The following is a 24177-nucleotide window of genomic DNA, read 5'->3' on the forward strand; positions in this document are numbered from 1 at the left end:
TCCTAATGGCAAAATTAAATATTTCCAATACTTTTAGTGTTATCGCTGATTTCGAGATTTCATTTTGTGAAGTTAGCATCCCCAAGTTTCAAATTTAACTTTTTTAGGTTAATTCGCCAGAACTATTTTTAAAATTGATAAGGAACTCTAGAACTCTTCGGGGTGCATTCAGAACTGAAAAAAAAGACTTTTTGAGACATGAGGTGTCAACTTCACAGAGGTCTTTTTGGGACATGTGAAAGATGTTAACATTAGGCTTGTTTTCTGTGTTCCTACACTAGTGAACTAGTGCAATAAATTGGAGTAAGACAAGCATATTTTTTCTCATTCTAGCTTACTGCACTAGTTCACCAGTGCAGGAACAGAAAACAAACCCATTATTTAATTTTTTTACAATTGTAAAACCGGCGACTGTTCACTGTTTTCAGTGATAATCCACCGATTGATTTTTCGAGAGTATTTGTAATTAAACATATCGCTCCACGGGTCCCGGCTGAAACCAGCGATCCGTTCGATAAACAATCAAAGTTTGACGTTTTGTTTACGATACCTGTTACGTGTAGGATTTAGTTGCCTCTCCCGTTTACCTACTTTTTTTTCCCATCTTTCGAGTCGTCCGATATCACTTGTCACGCCCGGTGCCGTCGACATTCGGCAGATACGATGTCCACAATGCCTGGCGCTTGCGGTTATACCTATCCGTCGCCTTTTCCCGCGACGGGAGATAAAACTCCAGCGGAGATGTATATTCCCACGGGGGGATCGAAGGGATACGGCGGCGCGAGGGAGAGGATCGGAAACGAGCGGCAACGGGAGAGAGGAAAATCGGGCGAGGCGAGGACGGGAAGGAAGGAGCGACGCGATCCTCTCTCGGATTCCTCGGCCAAGCCGGAGACTCTTGCGCCTTCTTTGCCGTTTTCAGCGCGAGTTGTGTACTTGTTCAAGTAAAGTCTTATTATACTGGTCGCAAAATGATCCATTTCCTCTCGTCCGTTAGAAGCTGCCTTTAGCTGATAAGACTGTTGTCAGCAATAGTCAGAGCCGCGATTCCTCTGCCCTTTTCATCTCAAATAAATGACCAGGGACTTTTGATATTAAAATTAATGAGCGATGAGGAAAAGTGGGCTTTGACAGTCAAACGCGGTTAGTTGTGCGCGAGCTAACATTATGTAATTAATCATTTAACACGTTTATAAACAATTTATAATTTGTATAAATTGTTAACTAAATGTTACACAATATTAACTCGCGCACAACTAATCGCGTTTCAGCCTCAAAGCCCACTTTTCTCCCCGTTACTCTTTTCATTTCAGTTTCACGGCACGGCGGTCAATAGTGTCGTTTTGTTAGACGGGCGTAAAATAATAACGACGATAACAGTCATATTGCAAAGGAAGAATATCTACGGTGCCCGATCGCAAAATAATTTTAGAACTCTTGGAGACGAGTAGCGCTCATATTCTCGAGTTTATTTCCCGTATAGACGCGGGAGGCGTGTTGTATTCTACAATGTGTGCACGCGACTCTATTATTCCGTTCCATAATTCCTGATCCTCGGATATCTCTCAATGAGGAAACATGGCGAACTTTACTCGACTCAAAGTATCTTGACAGCCCTATTCATCACGTAAGGTAGCACTCAGATCCATAACACTCAACACGGTAATGACTGCGAGAGCTCAGTGAGAGCTTTTATTTCGCGAGACGTGTCGGCGTCGCGTTGATGCATCGATTTACGCGTCTATGGACACCAGCGCGTGTGTACGTACACGCAATCCAATGAATGCAATTCGCTCGTTGCAGATGCAGCGCGAATGAGCGCGAGTCCGGTAAACGTAATCGGGGCTACGGAGCGGTGCATGCAGTGCGTTTGCACCGAGCGAATTAATGCACCTGGCTGTATGCGTCGCATGCGTTTATAGCCACTTCCTACGTACAGGGTGTGCTGGAGCGACCAGACGTCCTTCCTGTTTGGGCACTGTTCAGTGAATTGAACACTGTTTCAGTGACAGAGATGATAAAAAAAAATAATCGAGGAAGACACAGAGATATTTAGAGATATAACTAAAGAGAGAAAATATCGAGGGAGGGGGGGCTTTGCACGGTTTACAGAAATAAACTCCCAATCTCGGAAAAGATTTAAAATCTAGCGCAAAAAAGGACGGAACAAAAAATTAATTCCATTAAGTGTGCACACATTTTTCGATTTGCATAATATCTCGCCTGCACACGTTTGCGTTTTTTTTATTTTACGGCCGACAAGTCTTGATTTAATAAAATGGGGATTACCGCGTGGATTTTTGAAAAACATTTCGAAAACTCCCTTTTGCAAGTTTGCACCGAAAACTGTCCCTTCGTGTGAATTGGCGAACAGGTTTATTCCTCTCATAATTTCCCGCGTGCGCATTCAGCTGTGTAATTAATGCAGACGTATGCAAATGCGCAATTTACGACTAGCAAAAAATGCCATCGGATTTCACACCGTAACGTCTTTTTTTAACTCACAAGCCGTCTTTTCACACACACACACACGCACGCACGCACATAGGTGCGTCAAGTGCATCTCTTGATTAACCCTTACGATGCCAGAGCGCGCTTTCTCGCGCGTTAAAAATCCCGCTGGGTAAATATTTAAAATAGGCATTGTTCCCTGTCTGTAAAATTTTCGCGAGCGTCATTGTTTCGCGCGTTTTACCGGAAAAATTTCCGCTAATCGAAGTCTTGTTTGTTCTGCTGCATTATTTCCGCGGAATATTCGGCGCTCTAATTAATGCGGACATATGCAAATGCGCGACGCATAACAGACGAGACACTGTCTAGCACATCACATAATCACATTGTTTTAACGTCGGAAATCCGTAATTGTTGTACATTCATTTCGTGATTTACGCGACAACTTGCTTTTGGAGCGCGGCCGGAATCTCCCACGATGCCGTTGATCTTTATACAAATTCTGCAATCTTTTCGTACCAGATATAACAAAGATTTTTTTTTTTTTTTGCGAAAAGATTTGCATTAGTCGAGAGGTCGGTATATTCTTTCATATTATTTCCGGACGTTCATTCGTTTAATTAACGCGGACATGTGTAAATGTGCGCTGTAACAACGCAGACGAGAAAACGTCGCAATATCTCTCTGTAATTTCACATTATTATACATATTTTTTTTAATTGGTAGCGGATTCTTATATACGCGGCGGGTACACTCGTACCGGACACTGGAGCTCACGCTATATCCTCCTGCGTAATTTTACTCCCGCGCGGCCGCAACGCAGGCGTTTGTTTAATTAAAGTATTCAATGGGACAAATTAGCCGCGTGCTCTAATTTCTCTTAATTTACACATGAAAATTTGTCAGCTCCCGCTCACGCCGTACGTACGTCTTCGTGTAATTTCGAAATGTGCAATGCATCCAAGCCGTTTGATCGATGCGGACATGTGAAAACGCGGAGCGTACAGCGTAGATAAAAATGTCGCGGTATATCGCGCTCCACCCTTACCTTGGGCCGCTTGCTACTCCCGCGTGCTACGTGCATGCATGTATAGTTTATACATATATACATGTACGTGGAAATACATAAGCTAAAAGGTCGCAAGGCGGAAAATGGAATTCATGCGCCTATCGTAGCGCCATATATCCCTCACGTCCGAATAACTCGCGAGAAATTTCATCTCCTCGTCATTGCTCGCGGATAGTCTTCGCGGATGCACACGCCTCATCGCCGTCGCGTCGTTCGTTCGTTCGTTCGCTCGCTCGTCCGTCCGCTTCCTTTTTTACCATGCAATTTCCGTAGCACGCGGACTCGTCGATATTCATTCTCGTTTCTCTCCGGTCCGTACGCGCCGGCAGCGGCGCGGAACATTCGACGGAGGATTGATTTGTCCGTAATGTCGGAAGGAGGAGGTAGCGGCGGCGTTCTCGCGCGTCTGATAACCGTTCGATCATCCCGCTTCTAAACGGATTACCAGCCGATATACAAGAGGGAAACGACAGCTGATTTTCAACTCGATATTGCATACAAAGACGTAGAAAATGTTTACTGTATTACAGAAAATTTTGATACGCGAGAGGGAAAGGAGGGAAGAGGAGGGAATTGGCGGATTATTGCTTCTGCCTCTTGTCCTTCTTTTCCTTCCGAAGCGAATATCTTGCTGTCCCCTCCTGCGGTATTACAGTAATCCTTTAGTTTCCCGAAATAAAATGTTTTTGCATGTGAACTGTTCGAAAATGACGATGCGTTTTGCGCGAGGTATGTTTCGTTTGTGTATAAAATGTTTCGAGACGTGATGTTGCATACTATTGCAGTGTTTGCGAGAGAAACTGAACCAGAACGCGCAAGAATAATTGATTCTTGAATATGCAAGAGTGAATTCGTGTATTAAGTCAAAATTATCTCTCTTTCGGAAACCCGGAAAAACTTGGGAGACTTATCTTTCGCGCGACAAAAAATCGCCCGCCTAAGAACTTTAAAGTTATTGGAATTTTATGGTTTCCCTCGATTTTTAATTACGGCTGTTATTAGGATTGGAATGAAAGTCGTTTCTATTCTTATTCGATCTCGAGATTTTACCGAGTTTACAATCAATTTATCGTGATTAAATTGCAGGATATTACTGAAGGAAAAAAAATGAGGAAAAATAAGAAATTTACGGTTCACCAACGTCAGTTAATCTCACCTTAATTGATTCTCCGTCTCTTTCTGACGTTGCCGCTAAAAAGGCGCAGTTATTTAGAGTAAAACTAAAGTTAACCGATGGCGAATACACGATAATCCGGAAATTTCTTGCAAAATAATGCATGGGAAAATATGACACGTATTAATTACGCGACATTTCCCATCTCCTGTACCCTTTATAATTTTCTCCCAGCGCAAAATTATGTTTTTAAATTGATGATTCTACATTTTTCATGCGAACTTTTTCAAAATTTCCTTGCGAGGTGTATTCAGCGTGGTTTTTTCTTTCAAAACACCGCTATTAATCAAGCGCGCTAAAGGGCGCAATTCCATGGGTGCCAGCGAGAATTTCCCGCAATTGCCAAATAAATTATCGCCGACGAGATGTACGAGGCAGGAAAGAAACGTGTCTATAAATCCTTAACGCGTGTCGCGCGGTAATCAATTCGACGAGCCAATCTGACATGGAAAAACGGGGGACGCGACGAACATGCACGCCGTGCTTGTTTCGGCGCAGAAGTCGGCCGGATTTTCACCGGTCGTCCCGCGAATTCCACGTCCATTATAGCGCCGCACTATGCGCGATTCGTGATTCGCAGAAATTCGTTGCACATTCGTTATTTACCGCACTACTCGTAATTCGCAGTTTATCATTCGTAAATTGTTATTTGTCGTTTCGTTCGTGTTAACTTGGACAACTTTTAACTTTGACCTGTTATTACAGCGCTTGTATCGCAAGTCTACAATTAGCCAAGTTTCAATATTAGTCAAAAAACCACTGTTATAAAAAAAAACCGCTCGGCTAGCGGATCAATGCGAATGGCGAATCGACGAATTTTTCCTCCACACTGTTCACGAATCGCACACACTCTCAGAAAGGACTTCTGTTACCGAGACAAAAAATATTCTTGACGCATTTATATTTCTCACAACTCCATTTAGTATAAAAGTAAGACTATCAAAATAAAATCAGTAATTCTTATTCTTCCTTATCGAATTAAAAAAGATTGACTTATTACATTGACACAAGAGTAACTTGTCGTTGTTCTTGCGTTTAGAAGAAATTTTCCCTCCATCTTACAATGCACGAAGTTGGCGCCACGATATTCGACAAAAGACGATACACACTATCATTTTATTCTAGAGAGTTTAGAAATTTTTATTTAAAATCAAAATATTTCTTTCTCTATAATAAATATGATTGGCTATATCGATCCTATTTTATGATACGTTCAAGTGTAATAGCATTGGATCCGGAAATTTTTTCTGTGGGTGCATAGTGTGGCACTAGCTTAAGACACAATATCCTCCATCCGAAATTCGGGCTTCCTGCTATCGCGCAACTTTGCGTTGTTTCTACGCTAATGTATTATCATAGTCGCACGATCTTTATCTTAGAAAGATTTAGCACGTGGATCCTTGATCGATCGAGAAACGATATTATACCAGGTTGCACTCGTTCTACTTTGTCGACTTGCTAATCTAACAGCTTGGTTAAACTTGAAGCTAAATCATGATATATGAGTTCTTTTTACGGAATTCTTTGCTGTTCGTATACGTATGGAAGAAGACCAGTCTATTACGTCTCGTTCGCTCTCCCTTTGCCGGTAAAATATCTACGTCCATGTTTCTACATCTCTGCCATACGCCCCGAGCTTTCCAAATGTGCGGAGATTCCGATATATTTGAGCGTGCAACACATAAATCACAGGTCGCCGCGTAACCGTGTAGGCGCCGGACTTAATTAACAATGTAAAATCTCGCAGCGATCCCCAACACGTACGATTCTCGTGGCTCTGTGATTTATGTGTCGCGAGAACAAAAACCGCGATCCATATAGAGTAGTGCGCGCTATTATTTGATGAACAACAAAATATTCGGGATTTTAAATTGGATATTATATTTTTCCCCGCGGTTTTTAAAGCTTTAACAATAAATTGCGCGGTAACTATATTGAAACTGCATTTGTGAAAGGTCCAAAGAAAGTATTGAACTTTTGAATATTTATGTTGAGCGATAAAAAAAAAGCGATTCGCGTATGCGTCGTTTATAGTATTCTCTTAATAAATAAAGCTGAAGGGCTGCAAATGAAGAGTCACGGTAATTTTTGCCGTGGTAATTTTATCAAAGTAAAACCGGCGTGTACGCTCACTCGATTTGTGCGAATACAATCGAGGCTTTGTGGGCAAAAAGATGGGAGGGGAAAGGGAAGTCGAAAAAAGACAAAAGCTCCTTTCATTCACGTCCATCCATTTGCGGCGCGCAACGTGATGATGGGATCAGCACTCTAGTTACTGTTTTAATTAAAATATTCATTTATATTTATCGTACTTTACTCGGACATCGTATTCCATTTTCAAACGCGAACTGTCCACACTTGTGAATATCTTAAAAATATTTGCTGACCACTTGTCAGCCGCAATATTTATTTCGGCCATCTTTGAAAGAGAGATGTAGATGTACGCTTCAACTGCCATCGCTGTATATCCGCGTTGCCATTTAGGACACTGTATTTGGACTCGGTGCGTTCGCTTTAATCAAAGCGTTTGACCCTTGTACATACGCGGCTTATATGTGCAACTTCCGCTCCTGTTATTTGTTGTTGTTTGCTTATTTGCCATAAATAAGCTACTTCTATTTGCGAATGGCAGTTGATCCGCGGCCCTTTCATCGTGCACTCGCAGAAATAACAATTTGCGAAATACGGAAAGTGATAAGCTCGGTTGTAGATGCATATGTAGGCGTGCTTTTGGCCGCGCGATGCGTGCACGTGGGCCGCATAAAAGTGAAATTCCTCGTGAATCCCGTTCTGACAGAATAGTGCCAATTTTAACAAAAGCTAGTCGGTGAGATACAGTATCTTCGATCGCAAGAGAGAGAGAGAGAGAGAAACGAACTGACGGTTCCCAGAGTTGAGGCACTAGAAGCGCGAAGTGAAATCGAATCTCTCTCTATAATCGAGAAAGAATATTGGCCTGCTAACGAGAAACACAAGTATCGAAATTGCGCGAAAGGAAAAGTACATTTCACTAGCTACGAAAAATTACGGTATGGAGAAAAAAAAGAGTCAAATAAAAATACTGACCGGCGTGCAAACATTAAATAAAGTTTATAAAATGCTGGGAGCGTTGTAGTAGTAAAAATTTTTTTTATTTGTCAAAAACAAATGCTTTTGTCTGATATTTTAATAATTTTATTGATATTTTTCTATGATGTTTAATCGCTGGCGATACGCAACATTTTCGATACCGCGTGTTTTTTACTTTGCACAGGGGGATTAATCGCATAAAATTGAAGAGCGAGAAACACGAGACAAGTATAAAAACTGCTATTCTGAGTATTTATATTTTGCAACAAATTTCGTTACGGAGATCATATTGAAATAGCTTTTTTCGCTACGCAATGCACATTTCGAGTATATTTTAATTCCGGGAGTACCGTTTGTTAATTTAACGCATTTATTAATCACACACTTTTAATTTACTCGAAACGGCACAGCCGTGGAATTGAAAATGCTATTTTGTTGCAATTTCGAATATTATATTTAGCATTTGGCCGTTGTGCGATCTTTATTCTTCCTTCGAGATTCTCGGCGAGCTCTCCAATTCCATTTGAGAGTCCATTTAAGTCGCAATGAATTCAACGAGCCATTTCGGAAATAAGTGCATCGCAAAGAAGGGGGGGCTTTCCCACGTTGGAATCGAAATTTATTCCAGACATGTACGTTCAACCCTGACCCTGCTCAAAGCCTTGGAAGCCTTAGTCGAGACCAGAACAGGGGCAGAACGCGGAGAGAATAGATGTAAGAGGCAGGCGCGGAAAAGAGAAAGCGAGAACACTCAGCGGCGCTAAGAGATATTGAAGGAGTGTACTACGGTACTAGGTCGTTACACGTGAAAAAATAGCTGATTTAGAAAATTAATGCTTTGTACAACTTTCTCGTAAAGTGCTCGCTTCTAGTCGGCGATTACATATTATACATCGCGTCTCAAAAGGTATAATTACAATATTATACATTATTTTTTACTCAACATTGCAATATTATTACACGTAGAATTCCTGTACAATAACACACGTTGAAACGCAATGAAAAATATTTGTCCATTTTTTTTTCCATTATGATGATTCATTGCGACAACACTACGGCAACAGATAGCGTATTTTATTGGAAACTCGAATAATTGATAAATTTTTCACCGCGCGTTAATTTTCCAATTTCAATTTGGATTTAACGCCGTAAGAATATCTAATGTTACAAATTCGCACGTGATAATTGTCTCATATTGCACATTGATTTCGTAAAGTAGCGGATACGTGTTTGCTTGAAATTAATCTTCCTCAAACTCGATACGCGCGCGTATCGGGGGATATTAAATAAAATATATTCGCGTATCAAGTGGATCGTAGCCAATTCTCTCGTTAGCTCGCATTTAAATAACGATATTTCCTTTCCAAAATTCGCTCGATCGAACGGAATTTATCGCTATCTCGGGCGACGAAACGCGAAATGTTTCGCACAGTGGCTCATCGTCGAAATGATTCCACGTACCAAGAACAGAATAATCGAATAATTATTTGGTAAAAACACCTAAGATATTTCGCGGCAGTTAGACTCCGACCTTGATGTTTGTTTTGGTAGCGGCGCGTACGCGAGGTCGCCGCGCCGCCGCGCGCTGTATTATCATTCCGAAGGTGAGACTCGAGCGAGCAGGTAGCAAGCGCGTGCCGCTCTCCGCCGTATTACCTATCCGTCGAAACGTGATCGCATCGGGGACAAGAAGACGCGATTACTTCCTACGGGACAATTAGCCTCTCTATCGGCGCGTGTAATTAACCCCCTGCGATCGGGCAGCTGCTAATTTAGCGACTGTTTTTAACGAGGCAAAAGTAACTCGTGCGATACATTCGTCTCGCATGAGAAGCAATAAGAATCCCCCGCCAGGCATCGGTTTTCATCGCGACTCGCGGACGGTGATAACGTTGCTTTTTGTTCTGCGGGAATGTATCGAGCTCCGATTTTTTCGCTAATTTAAATAAACGTAATTTGCTCGCTCGCGAATGGAGAGCCGCGGATTAATACGCGAGTCGTTGTATCAAATATAATTCGAGTAATGAAGGACCACGATTGCTCGTACAGATCGTTTATCGACACGTGCGTACCATTGCATTCGTGTATACGAAAAAAAAAAATATATATATCGCGTACGTACATACTGAATTTTAATTGTATCTTATCGGTTCGCAATTAGTCGTCAGCTCGAGTCTATTAATCCCATGCGTCGTTTAATTCGTAAGATTCGCGGGTGTCGAGCGAATCAAAGCCGATCATTATTCGCGATCGCGTTTCGACGAGATTCCGCCGCGGTGTAAAGTGCGTGTTGCAATTAACACTGTCGTGCAAAGTGTCGCGCGATTATCCTGGTCGTATGTGCGTTTGTGTGTGACTACGTCGACTGTGCTTTCGCCAGTGTTGTGTTGTGGGTGCTACGAATCGGAGGAGATCTGGAAAGCGTCGGGTAACGACGACGGGGCAATCACGGGGTAAGTAAATGATGTGTTGTTTCGTCTGTTACCGGATTAATCATTTATAATTCCGCGCGTCAATTCGGCAAACGTTTCATTAAATAGAAATTGCTGAGCACAAGAATTTGAGAAAACGCTATTGAGAATACCACGAAGTTCTAATATATTTCGTAATTTTCTTTGATTAATTTTACCTCGACATTTTACGAAGTGGACTATAATGGACTCGGATTTCGCATTTAGACTTAATTTAGAATTAACGGCAAAAAATATAGAAAGAGAGACAGAAACAAATCGAAATTATGGCAAATAGAATGTTTCCAGAATATAATATTTTTATTAAAATTTCTTCATGGTATTCCTATCTCTCGTGCATGATAACGATTCGAACAAGATATTTTTGTACTCTCTATATAAATATAGATGTATATATTATTAAATTAAATTTATAAATATAAAAAAATAAAAATACGGTAACTATGTAGCACAGTCGGAAACAATTATTAATTTAATCGTGTTATTTTGTTTTCCTCTTTCTCCCATTAAAAAAATATTTTTTAATAAAATAAGTTTGCGTTTAATCTTTATGTGCTTCCAAGATTAAATATTTTATAAGTTTGTATAACAAAGCAATATTTACACATTTTTTCGGTACGCATTTAACAAGATAAAATACAGGAAATATTCGCTATCAGATAGCACATTCAATTAATTTTTTAACTAAAGAATACTAACAATTATTAATTTTACTAATTATTTTAATAAACAAACCGGTTTCATTGTAATTTTTTAATATTCTAACTATTCTCGTTTATAGGAACTTTAATTCACGCAGACAATCGCGAAAACAATCGTTCCGTTTCTCACAATTATTTAATTACAATATAACTATTGAACTCCGTCTATCTCTTAAGACGAAACCTTCTTCTGTCTTATTCAATATACTTTTTGATACCGAGACCCGACGACTGTAATTACGAGTCGCCAAGTTACGAATTCCCTTTTTTATCTCCAAGTAGCACCAGCTTAGTACGTCCGGATAAGATTTGCTCTCAATACACGACGTCGAATGAGATATTATCTCATCCTACATGACTACATTCGGCCACTTCTTGGCTCACGGCAAACATTTCCGCGAAGTAATTGCGAATTCCTCCGCGAACTCCATTCTTTTCCGATGATCCAAAGCCCGGTGAGAACGAAACTCGCTAAAGTTGTGCTCCTCCGTTGGCTCGTTAGCATATCCATCGAAAGCTTTCGACGAATCGATGCTGCTTTCCTCGGCTCTTAGAGAAGTTTCGTTGGCTGCGGGTACTCTCGATGCTCCCTTTCCCACCCTATGACGTTTCAACTTTTATTCGATCTTACTTTAGCTAGACCTCGTTTTCATCACGTTTATCGGCATCTGCTCGATTCGCCGGGCGAATTCTCGGTCATCGCGCGATTATAAGGCTCATTAAAAAGTACAGCAAGAGGATCCCGTTCAGAAATAAAATCGTCTAGTAACGCTGTTTAACACCGTGGCCCTGTTTTTAGACATCTTGTCGATATCTAAATACCAAATTTTGACGTAAAAGTATCTCGCTAGTTTTTAGCTCTTTTACCGAATCGACAAAATAACGATCGGAGAGGGTGATCGAAAACAGAAAGAAGCTATACGCAAATGATAAGCTAGAAATCGTCTTATGTACAGTCTCAATGTGTCATAAACCAATCACAGAGCCGCGTTGGCATCTTCAGACATTACTTAAGATGCTCAAGTAAAAACTAGATGAGTACCGGCCTTAGACTCTTGCGTCTAAATGTAACTTTGTTGAATTCGATGCTCTTTAAAGCGAATATAAAGGAGTACGTGCCTCTAGAATCGCGAGCTCTGTACGATAGAAATACGATCGTTTTAATCCGCAGTCGATTAATGGTCGTGGGCGCGTTTATTTGCGCGACTGAATCTCTCTCCGCGCCGAGTCGGATTGTTGCAAGAACGCGGTACCAGAGTCTGCGGTATTCCGCTCGCCAGAGGATCGCGTTACATGGCGGATACGCAACGCGGTGGCGATGCTTGTGTCTATCAGATTTCCGTTTCGCTTCGCGAAGTGGCAATCTGCCCAAGTTTCAGATTTATTCCGGTTTCGGTACGCAACTCGCGCGGCCGGACACAAGTGGTCGTTCCAGGCGAGATGATTTTATTTTAGGCGAGGCGGATTCGACGAATCAATCGCGACACCTTTTCGCATTCGCATTTGCGATTTATTACATCCGCGATACAACTTTTACGCGTCTCGCGGGTTTCTTTCCGATCCAGGACGCGTCCGTTCGAAGGGAAGGGGGCTTCCAGATTTTGTTCGTCTCTCACTCGGGGAAAATGGTTGACGCTAATACGCCCGCGATGACATAATGGAGTAACGAACGGGGCCACGGGCGATGTACATACCTATATCGATCGCGCGGGGAGACGCGCGATCACAAGGCGCAAAAGTTCGGAATTCACTTTAATTAGATCTCCCGATAATAAAATTGCAGGCAATAATTTCAGACAACAGAATTTTGCTCAGCCGAGTTCGCGGATCGTTACTAATCAGCTTGAGCCCAACTTTTTTTCTAGGTCGGGAGTTCCGCCGAAAGTTGCGTGCAAGTTATATTAAAATGCAATTTGGATGTGATTGAAACACTCGTTTCGCACAGGCCGGGCGATAATTCTTTCGCGATCTTTTTAATATAACCGAATACTCATGATGAATATTCTGCAATTAATAATTAATTTCAATATCGATTATTCGATTGATACTTGCATTTAATCAGTTAATTATAAAAATATTAATTACTGTCCGATTTTATGTAAAGTTTTACAAATGATCGATCCATTAAACTTTCGATATTGAAATTAACGAATGACCGGGAAAAGTGATGATATCTCCGGGAGTCGAACGCGAGTAGTTGGTACTTATGAATAGTTTATAACTTGTATAAATTATTAATTATATCAGTGCTATTGTGGCCGTTACATCGGATGGATGTGCCTTCTAACATAGTTCTCCGCCCAGAGATGTCAAACTCCAGTGTTATTTAGTTTAATATCAATGACGTAATATTATTGTTGAATTCCTTGAGAAGGACGACAACCCGGTCGGAACGTCGTATTTAAATAAATAATCCGTCTGCCAGCCTAAAGTCGTCCAACAATTCTTTTTATTATTAATTATATGTTACATAACGTTAACCCACACACAACTAATCGTTTTGCTCTCGAAGCCCACTTCTCTTTGTTAGTCGCTAGTAAAGTTTTATGCCTAATTCTCTTTTACGGCACGGGACACAGGATGCCCATGATTTATCAAAGGAGACTGTCCCCTAGTTGTCGCTCGGTGATAATAACGAATATTCTTGCACGATGTATTGTTCTTTATGATCGGCTTACGATCGAAACTTTAGTAATTAATGTAACTTTAGCGACTGCGGCGGGTTCTCTCTTTCGCTTCGGCTGAATTTCGGCATCGATTATGGCCAGTCGTTATTGAACTTGGTTGAAACGCTGCCCCTCCTCGTAATAACGCGCCGAAAATTCGCAAGTAACGGTGTCGTTAAGCTAACTGGGTTGTAAAACAATCTACCGCTTTTCAAATAACGCGTCTCCTACCTGCGTGCCGCATATTGCTTCGGGTGTACAGAGTGCTCGGAAAAGACGAACGTTTCTTTCGACGATTTCTCTACGTAATTTGGAATTGCGTAGCTCCGGAAATTCTACAATTATTTAACCTCTCATCGGCCCTCCACCCGTCTGCCGATTTACCTGTTACATTATTTAACCTGCAGAGGGCCGGCATTTTTCCATTGAAATTTGTAATTTTTTAAACAGTGAGTTTACGCACATATGTAATCTACACGTTTCGCAAAGTTTTCAAGTTTGCTCCTGGCCGCTGTAGCGGCCAGTCCGGCCCTCTAAAGGTTAAAGAATTGTCGGACGACCGGTGGCTCGTACGCCCGAAACACCCTGTATATACTTCACCGAATGCCGCAATGAACAATGGTGCCTTCATCAATTGCGACAGCGCGCTGATGTCGTGTTCGTTATCACGCGGTGAATACCACTCGATATCCAGCGCCGTGGCACCGCGGTTGTGTGCCAAAATCCTCCACGTCCTGTCCCCCCCTCCCCCTCTTCCCCACCTCTCAAATTTTCCCCGAAATGAGACGGCATACCTTCCTTGCTCTGCTTGAAATCGAAAATGCTTCAGACTCGAGCCGTAAGTTTCATTGTTGTCGTCGTCGCGTTTCTATGACGACCACAAACCTGCTCGATAAACGCTGAATAATAAGTCGGCGGTTCATTGCGGCACGGTAGCGAATGCCTCTGATAGTGTTCCACGGTGCTCGCCGTCATTTGGTGAGCTGTTCCGTGATTACATTAGCGGCATCGGTCTGCTTTATTATTAAAAACAATGCGTCGCGTTGAAACGGATCTCTGTTGACGTTTGCTCGAGGGTCCAACCGAAGTAAGTTGTTGTTGTCTTAATTGCAAGTTGATTTTCCAGTTTAAGACGGCCGATTGTCAAAATACATCAACGTCAAATCGATCGGCCGAGCTGACACGGAGCAATTATCAATTTCATTAAGTGGTCGCGGCGTGACTACACGTATATACGTGTATATTTTTGTGAGCGCTTGAAGAGGCTTGACCCAAGTCGAGGCAAATTCCCTCGCTCGCTCGCTCACCCATCCCCTTCCGCGTCGAGTGGCCGCGCAGACCCATATGGTCGGATAGGTTCTGTTTTGTGTCACGGAGACAGTCAGGCCAGAAAAGCGCTCGTTGTCGACACTCCCACTGTGAGCGAGCGGCCAGTTACACACAGTAATCTTGATTAAGTAAGGCCAGGGTAAAGAATCCCGTCTCATTGGCTTCGCCGGTGACGCGACGCGGCGCGCGGGAATAGTAATGTCTTTTTAATGGAACTCGCGGATTGTGTCGACGACGATAAAGCGAAATCCCCGCGTATAATTATTGCGCACGCACACGCACGCACGTCCGTGTGAAAGACAGCGGCCAATTTCACGTTTCACCAGCTCTCTCTCTGCTTTGTGATATATTATTCAGAAAACGAAAATGTATCCCTATTATTAAATGTTTCAACTATTTTGTGTAAAAACACGCGTTATATAATAGAATTATTAAACGTGCTTTGTTTGCTTTGTTTCCTTTTTAATTGAAATCATTTTTTTTCCCTATTAAGGCAGAGTATCCGCGAGTCGCAAAATATTTTGCGCGAACAACGTAATAATCTCCTACCGTAATTTTTTACCCACAGCTTTACGGCCCAATTTGAGACAAAATCGTAAACAAAGTCCGGTTTAGCATCAACTATGCACGTCGGATCGTCACACTCCCGTACTTTAGCACCGTAATACCCTAATAAATAAAACATTCGCGCCTGGGTGGAGGAGTACAGGCTGAAATTTTAATCATCGCAACGAATGAACGTTTTTTTCTTTCTCGATATAACGCATAAGACTCTCGTATCAATTGTGGGCGCATTTTCAATTTTCGGGCGGCGCGGCGTGTTCGGCGGCAGCCGAGTTTTCCGATAGAACGAACGGGGTCCGCGGTTGAAATACGGGAACCGCAGGCGGAACGTAATCCGGCAACGATATTTCGATTCTACGTCCTCGCGGTTTCGCGTAGGTGCAAAAAGCGTACTCGTTACCACGGAGAGAGGCGCGCCGCGTGCGAATGTCGGATTATAAATTTGAAACAGGATCGTACATCCTCGCTCGCGAGGGTATATCTTTTTGCGCGGTGGGGCCTGGCCCTGCCCTGCCCTGCCCCGGAAAAGGGATATACTGGATCGGTAAATCATCTCGACGTTGATGAGACAGGGTTCACTCTTTACACGTAATTGTGATTTTCTCTCAGGAAAATGTTGGCTCTAATATGCGCCCGATGCTTAACTCGTAATTGTGATTTATTGACCGCACCTTGGGGTCGTACATTTGACCGAGGCACGAAAACTCTAAGTGAGCCGCGTGGAACGGCGGGATTTTCGTAGCGGTATTGTTGCAGGATAATGGCGGTGTTAAATTCTAAACAAGCTATATATACCGCAGCACTTTTCCTCGAGTGAAGAGGAAGATACTAGTTTTTTTTTCGTGGCTATTTTATTTTTTATTGGATTATTGTATATCACAAAAGAGGCATGTTATGCGAGTTTTCGCTGTACTACGTATCCGTTATACTATTTCTTCTTTCGACTTTACACCCTCAGAAAGGATTTCTGTTACCGAGGCAAAAAATATTCTTGACGCATTCATATTTCTCACAATCCCATTTAGTATAAAAATAAGACAGTGTCAAAATAAAAGCAGTAATTCTTATTCTCCCCTATCGAATTAAAAAAGATTGACTTACTATATTGAGACTAAGAGTGACTTACATAAAAGTAACTTTATATATTCTTGCGTTTGGAATAAATTGTCCCTCCATTTTACAACGCACGAAGTTGGCACCACGATATTCGACAAAAGACGATACATATAATCATTTTATTTTAGATTTTAGAATTTTTCATTTAAGATTAAAGTATTCCTTTCTGTACGTTTGTGACACATATGTTTATGACACATTGAAGTGTAATAGCATTGCACCCGAAAATGTTTTCTATGGGTGCAATGCTATTATATTATATAGGTAATGTCTTACGTATTTACATGTTTAAAAACAATTCGGAAATTGTTTGACGGAATCGCATTTCTATAACTGTGTAAGTTTGCGAATTTAGATTACGTGTTAAAATACTGCTTAGGCCGCAGGCGGAAAAGGCGCGGTGCATTAAGATATTAATCCGCGAGTAAAAGGATTACTATGCGATTGATATCGCGATATTTATTTTTCGTAGATTAAAACTAGCGGAATATCGTCAAAACATATAAAAAGATAGAACGAATGCATCGGAGATAAATGCAGTAGGTAGATTTTTCGATGGGAGCCGCGAGAAACGCATTTATTCACGACGGAAGAATTTTATTAGGAAAATATTTATTCATAAGAACATTATTCTACATATGAAAATTACACTCGCTCATTAAAAATTCATCATCTTAAGAATTAACTCCGTTGAAATATTTCATTTACTTTTATTTTCGTACTTGTTTGCCGCGCTACTTATGATAATTACTTATCTCGCGTAAGTACATTCTGCGTCGGTCCCTGGCTTATTGCGATAATTCGCGGGAAAAAATCGCGACACTGTCGCGCATCCGATAAGTTAGATTTAATGCGTTTCGCAATCATCGATTTTTCACACTTGGACTCCGGCGTTTACTAAGTTCGTCCCCGATCGGAACCGACGTAATTGGAGAGAACTCGGAAGTTCTTGGTCTCTGTCCCCGCGCTACCATCCCGACTCTCCGTCTGAACTTTCCGTCATCCGCGAGACTCGCCGCGGTAGCTCTCCAATTGCCGCGGGAAAGGAAAGAGCGCATAATTAACGGGCTCTGCGAGCAAATGCGAGCGTGCTTTTAGCCGCGCGACCTTCTTTTCGGATCAATGTCTGAATTGCACCCAGTTAAAAATTTTGCCATGAAATAACCGGCTTATCTCGCTAGCCGCGCTATATTATTCCGCGTTTTACCGCGCGCATTGTTCTTAATTTCAAAGTGTAAAGTAACGTTGACATTTCTAGTAATCCTAGTTCGACTTTCAAATTAAACAAAAAAAAAATTTCTGAGGCGGAAACCTTTTTATCGCGAATTGTGGAGAGTGACAAGTATGAAATTATTCACGTTTCTTGAACACGTTTAATTATTATTACAGGCTGTTTCGCTTTTACAACGAACACACATTGTTCTACGTCGAGTATCTTGTTCTGAAATTTCTGTGCAGCATCGACATAAAAGTTAGTATTCAAAGCGGTACGCATGAATATTAGGTGAACATTGTCGTGTTGCGCAATAATGAATTGCTCTCGGTACAATATTAATTATTAGCCGTGCTGTATATTATTAATTAATATTTATGACAAATAACATTAATTATTGATGTTTAATGAGCCCAGAGTACAATGAAAAGTTGACATTGTGCATCTAGCCGTACACCACTTGGAGGGAGAGGTAAATCGCGTCGCGCTGGATAATTAATCCGCATCACTTATTCGGGCAAAACGCGCGTATGCCTCGCGCGCGCGTGTATATTAAGCTACCGTCTTTCACAGGAGTAAAAACATTCGTGTCGCACGCGCGATTAGATAACAACAAAGGTATATGCAATTAACGGTGTGCGCGAAAACGAGGGAACACCTGCTAGCGGCGTTCTCTCCTCACGAGGAAATTGTCCGATATATTCAGATTATACCATTTTAAAGCAGCTTACCCCTTTGCCTAATTATAAACCTTGTTTGAATTACCCCGTTGTCATCTTTTTCGTCGCGAACTTGTCTCTTGCACAAATGCGCTTTACAACTTTTACCCATTAAAGCTCGCGGGGAGAGAAGCCCGTCGCATTTTTACGACCTGTGAATGTGTGTTGATTTTGCTTTATACGACGCGATTCTCATTTCCGTGCCTGAGAAGAGGGGGGGATATGTAAACGGTATTTGTAATAAGAATGATATAAATCGGATTATTGTTTGCGTGTATCGAACATTTATATTAGCAACCGTGTAGCTCTATTAGGAGCAGCGAAATGAAGCATGAAAATATCTTCATTGAATTCATGGAAGTCGTGATCGCGAAAATGTTTTTCACATTTTGCATTTTAAACGATGAATATCTGGATCCGCGATCTCGTAATTTTCCCGTATAATCCGGAATTCCGCGAAGAAAAAAGATAATACGCGAGACGTTTAAAACTTTTTTCTCCTCCCCCTCCCCTTTATATAAGTTCGAACTTGGCAATATCAAGTGCTTGAATCTTTTCTCACAAGAGAGAAAAGAAGTTATCTCTCTCAGGAGGTACGGCATCTACTTGAGGAACTTGAGATATTTAAGGAAAGTGGAGAAGTGAAAAAACGGGGACGAGGGGAGGGGGACGATAATAAATATTGTAGCAGCGGTACGATCGGGGATAAATATGGTAATCGTGGCGATAACGGCGACCGCGATAATGACGATAATGAGGAATAAGTGGGCGGCGACGTGCGCGAAAAGGGAGAATCGATGCCCGAGAATGCTCGTGGGTCTACGAAGGAACGGATTGGTAACTCTATTATTCGCTCGTCTCGCGTTCAAAGGCGATTCGGTATGAATTATAAAAAAAAAGGGGGGTAATTCCGCTAAAATGCGCCCTCGGTCCGCACCGCGCGCGCTGCAGCAACAGCGGGGGTTTGAGGCCGGCCGCGAGACAGCGGGGGTGGTTGCGCGCTGCGCGATACGCGCCGCGGCGCGACGCGGCGCGGCCACCTCGGCCACGCAGTTCGTCGACGAGCGTCGCACTGTGTGTCCGCGCCGCGCGTCTCCTCTCTTTCTCTCTCGCCGCCGCCGCTTTGTTCCGCAAAGTTGACAAGTTTCGCGTTGACAGCAATTGCGCTTGGCGTCGGGCGCGATGCTCCGCGAGGGCGAGAACGCCAGGGCGGCAGGCTAATTCGATCGCGCGTCTCTCCGACGTTTCTTCATTTCTCCTTTCTCCTCCCGACAAGCGGATTAAATTTTATCTCTTCATCCGCGATAGCGAGGGAATCTCGCGCATTTTTTTGTCCCGCGGTCGATAATAGGCCGCCGTGCCGGAGGTGTCGCGAGTTGGCGTGTTTTGTCGGGGACGCAACGCTCCACGCACCGCTCGCGTTTCCACGCGTCGGCCGTGCTGTCGATAAAAATCTTCGTATCAATGGAACGTTATACCGCGATCCATCGGTCCGCGGGCATCGACTGATTTCCCGGCGTGCCCGGGCGAGATCGTTTTTGCGACTTTACGTCGCCCGTCACTTTTCGGTATGAAGTTAACTTAAAAAATTTCAAGTTGTCACATCGACTCCGCGCGGAGCTTCGTATGAGCGCATTACTAAGTGAGTAACGATGCACTCTTATCAATTGCAACGGGGAAATTGCAGTAGAGATAAAATAGGCAAAGCTCGTTGTAATTTACTTCCCGGGTCTCCTTGCTGAGATGCCATTTACTTTGAATGATCTAACTGTAAGATTGTGTTTCCGGCGCCCAGAAATTAAGAAGCCGAACTCCGAGAAGGAAAAATCCGCGGAAACTTTTGAATTTGTCTGCCTGCACTCGTTTAACTCGCCTTTTCACTCCGGTTTGTATTTCGGGGAATAAAAGAGTATATTTACAATATCGTATTTAATACAGCGTCTAGCGCTCGATTATGAGATAATTCAATTTTCTTAACGTCATTTGACCACTTTGCTCTTCGTTTCTATGTGAAACGAACTTGGAAAAGCTTTGAAGCTACTGCTACTTGTATTTTCGCAGCTAGCCTAGGGGGGTAACTTAGTTATTTTTTTGAGATATTGCCTCGAAAAGTTGTCTCGAGACGCAACATTATTTTCCGAATTATATTTAATTTCCTGCGGTAAAGACTTAAAAATTAAAAACAAATAGACACAAGTGTTCGCAAGTAAAAATATTAATGCAACGTTGGATTCTGTAGACTTGAGAAAATTAAACGTAAATGTAACGTGGATGAACCTACACTCACAAAAAAATGTCCGGATCCAATGCTGTTACACTTCAATGTATCATAAAATATATTGATATAGCGCTAATCATATTTATAATAGAGAAAGGAATACTTTAATCTTAAATGAAAATTTCTAAACTCTAGAATAAAATGATGGAGGGAAAATTTATTCTAAACGCAAGAATATCTAAACTTACATCTATTTAAGTTAGTCTTGTCTCAATATAATGAGCCAATCTTTTTTAATTCGCTAGAGGAGAATAAGAATTATTAATTTTATTTTGATAAAGTATAAATGTATCAAGAATATTTTTTGTCTCGGTAACAGAAATCCTTTCTGAGGGTGTGATTTTTGACGAGGGGTATATTTTTCTTTTAGTCTAAATTCAATTCGCTCAGTTCTAAGATTAATTTCCGAAAGTTTTTAACACGCGAATTGAACGACTGTTACGGAAAACCTTTCAATTGCAAGAGTTGTTTACATGAATTATGCATCGAATCACATTCTGCATGTATATACGTGTAGACGTAAATTACTGTCCCATTCGTTTCCACACGTAGATGCTCAGCACGGGATTACACTACTTCAAATCACGTTACCGTGCGGTAGACAGCTCTCGCAAGCTTGATGCAGAACTCGGAATTGTATCATCGAAATAACTTTACCAAGTTCGATAGAGTTACGATTCTCGGAGAGCGTATCTTCGCCTACCCGCTACGTCGTGTAATGGTACTTATCATTATATGCACGAGTACCTATTGCGGATCGTCCGCGTTAATACGTTACTCGAAGCAGTTAAGGGATCGCTCCTTTGAACGGTATTCTTTAGGTAGAATTAAATTTGTCCTGGTGATTAAAAGAGTTGAAGCACCGTGGTCGCATAAACGTGCTTATTGAAAATCGAGCTTATTTATATTAAAAGGAGAAACTCTTAAAACATGGAATATGTATTGAATATAAATGTATAAATATGGGAGAAAAATCGCCTATAGTTTTTGCTTATGGTCGAGCTTACTTGACTTGAACTTGTTACGCGAGCACCCCAATTTATTTCCTCTTATATTATCGGAGAGGGAAACGCGCGGGTTTTTCATTTTGTAAACGTTATAATCCGATAGGTGCAAGGATGAATTGAACTCGAGTAACTCATTAGTAGTTGGTGCGTTAAAATTTGTCCGTAGAAAGGAAGGAAACTCGAATGACTGGAGAACTGGGAATTTTCGGAGCTTCCGAAACTCTGTCATTGAATTAAGCTCTAAATTGTATCCGCGTTCGCGCACTACGCCGGAATTGGAAGTCAAACTGACGTTCGCGGAAACGAAACTGAAACGCACAGCCGCATTCGGAGATTATATTTCCGGAGTTCGTCCGTCCGAGGAGTGCACCTTGAATCGCGATATGTACAACTTTGATGAGCTAGGAAATAGAGACGAGACAAGTTAGTCTCCCTGCGGAGCGCGCACCGCCTCTGCGGAGAAATCGCGCCGGGCGATTTTACACGATACGAAAATTGTCTGTTCTTTGTACGCGAAAACTTCATTTTGTTATGCATATTTTACGCCGCTGAGAAGGCCGATTACGTGACGAGGGGACACGTTTGGCATTTTAGAAATTCAACTCGGACTTTTTTTCCCCTTACACTTTCGCGTAGTTTGGAAATTATTTTAAAAGCGACGTAGCATACGTGTGTAAAAATGCGACTAAAATGACGCAATATTGATAAGAATAATAAATTGAAATAGTGTCGTGTAAGAGCAGAATGCGATGTAAACTAAATAGAAAAATTTTTCATAGCTCGCGGATATACAATAGAAAGGACCTTCACTCTTTTGCGTAATATTAACGTTGCGGCTGTTACGGGTATTTCGAGAGCGGAGGAAAAAAATGTTGAAAACCGCGTCGCGTAGACCTTTATAGACCTTTAACCCAGACCTTTTTTTCCTTTTATTTTGTCAAACGTGACAATTTCAGAGGGAATGTTTAGAATATTCGGTGGAAATATTTTCAGAGAAGGATACCGCGGGGACGCGTTATAAAGGAGACGGAGTCGGGTTATAACTTCCAATAAAACGTGCGGGTTCTGCAAGACCCGTTGTTTCCGCGAGCTGTGAAATTTTTACGCCTTACGGATGATTACGAGCGCGCAGTATTGCCGGCGTTTTCACGGAAAGAATCGCCGGGCTGGGCGATAATGGCGCGTGAGGAGCGGTCGTTGAATCTGATTTTCCTGTTTAGTCCCGCTCGCCACGGGGAACGTCCTTGCCCAGCATCCCGCCGCCGCGAAATTACCGTTCGTTCTCTCCCGGCTACCTTGGCTTCCACGTGCAACAGACGAATCGTAAATTCCACGGTCGACAGCCAAGACGCTCGAAAGACCCACTTCGTCCCCGCGGCGCGGTCTAATTCATTCCGAGTCGACGGGGTATACACCGTAGCGACGACGGGGCGCGAATGCCGCGAATTGCATTTTCAATTAAAAACCCGTTTATCGTCTCGCTCGTCAAACTCGCCCCACTAACGCCTCGCTAACGTTGCACTAATTTGTGGCGAGTTTTCACCTGCGGAACGGTGAGATCAGAAATTAAGTTGCACGTGAGGCATATTACTCGTCGATACTTGTATCAATGATCTTGATATAATTCTCGAAGAGAGTGCCAAGGGGGTGGCCACTAGCTAAAATGTTGTCCCATCGATTACACCATTATATCTCATACGATTTCGTCCGATTACAAATAATTTCGTCTAATTGCAAATAATTTTCTTATGTGCACGTATAAAAATAGGCGACGTTGTTGAGAGCTGTTAGATTTCCTCAAAACATTATATCTCTTTGATTTTACTAATAAGTATTTGCTTGTAGAGGTAATTTCAATTAAGATGATAGTATTTGGTTAGGTAGAAAACGTGTTTCCTCGCTTGCCACTTTCCCCGCCGGCCTAACCGTGGTCTTAGCGACAAGTAATTTTGTATTTGTATCTACTGTTTACTGTTCTAAATTTGCGCGCAAAGGTGTATCAACTCACTGTTCTAACGGCAACTACTTCAGTCTTAGTATGAAAAAAATAATACGCGCTTATAGGCGTGAACTATGGTATACGAGGGTGAGTCAAAAATTATCCGCACTTTTTGTTCTACAATTTATTTACACAAAAATAGGGGTTTAATATGTACGTCATTTTTCAACATAGTCTCCTCCCTTGGCAATGTACTTGGTCCAGCGGTGCCACAAGCTTGCGTATACCTTCCGAGAAGAAGGTTTTCGGTTGGTCGCAAAGCCACTTTTCCACCGCTTCCTGCACGTCTACGTCTGTAGAAATTTGACGACCTCGCAAAGCATCCTTGAGCGACCGAAACATATGAAAGTC

The 24177-nt window shown here is 42.1% G+C and overlaps 1 protein-coding gene across 3 annotated transcripts in view; it reads left to right on the forward strand.

Annotated features, from left to right (window-relative positions):
* LOC105568384 (probable serine/threonine-protein kinase yakA) overlaps nucleotides 1-24177 on the forward strand; it is a 65886-nt gene that overhangs the window by 9282 nt on the left and 32427 nt on the right. Inside the window, exon 1 of one of the 3 annotated variants that reach the window (XM_012024022.1) lies at nucleotides 19666-20184. The exons of 1 other annotated variant lie outside the window; for it this stretch is intronic. The gene's annotated coding sequence lies outside the window, so the exon portion shown is untranslated. Of the gene's footprint in view, nucleotides 1-19665; nucleotides 20185-24177 lie in introns of those variants that run through there. One more of the 3 variants, XM_012024021.1, reaches the window with a different exon arrangement.

The sequence above is a fragment of the Vollenhovia emeryi genome, unplaced genomic scaffold, assembly GCF_000949405.1.
Source record: "Vollenhovia emeryi isolate VEMERY1.0 unplaced genomic scaffold, V.emery_V1.0 DF939129.1, whole genome shotgun sequence".
Classification (NCBI taxonomy): domain Eukaryota; kingdom Metazoa; phylum Arthropoda; class Insecta; order Hymenoptera; family Formicidae; genus Vollenhovia; species Vollenhovia emeryi.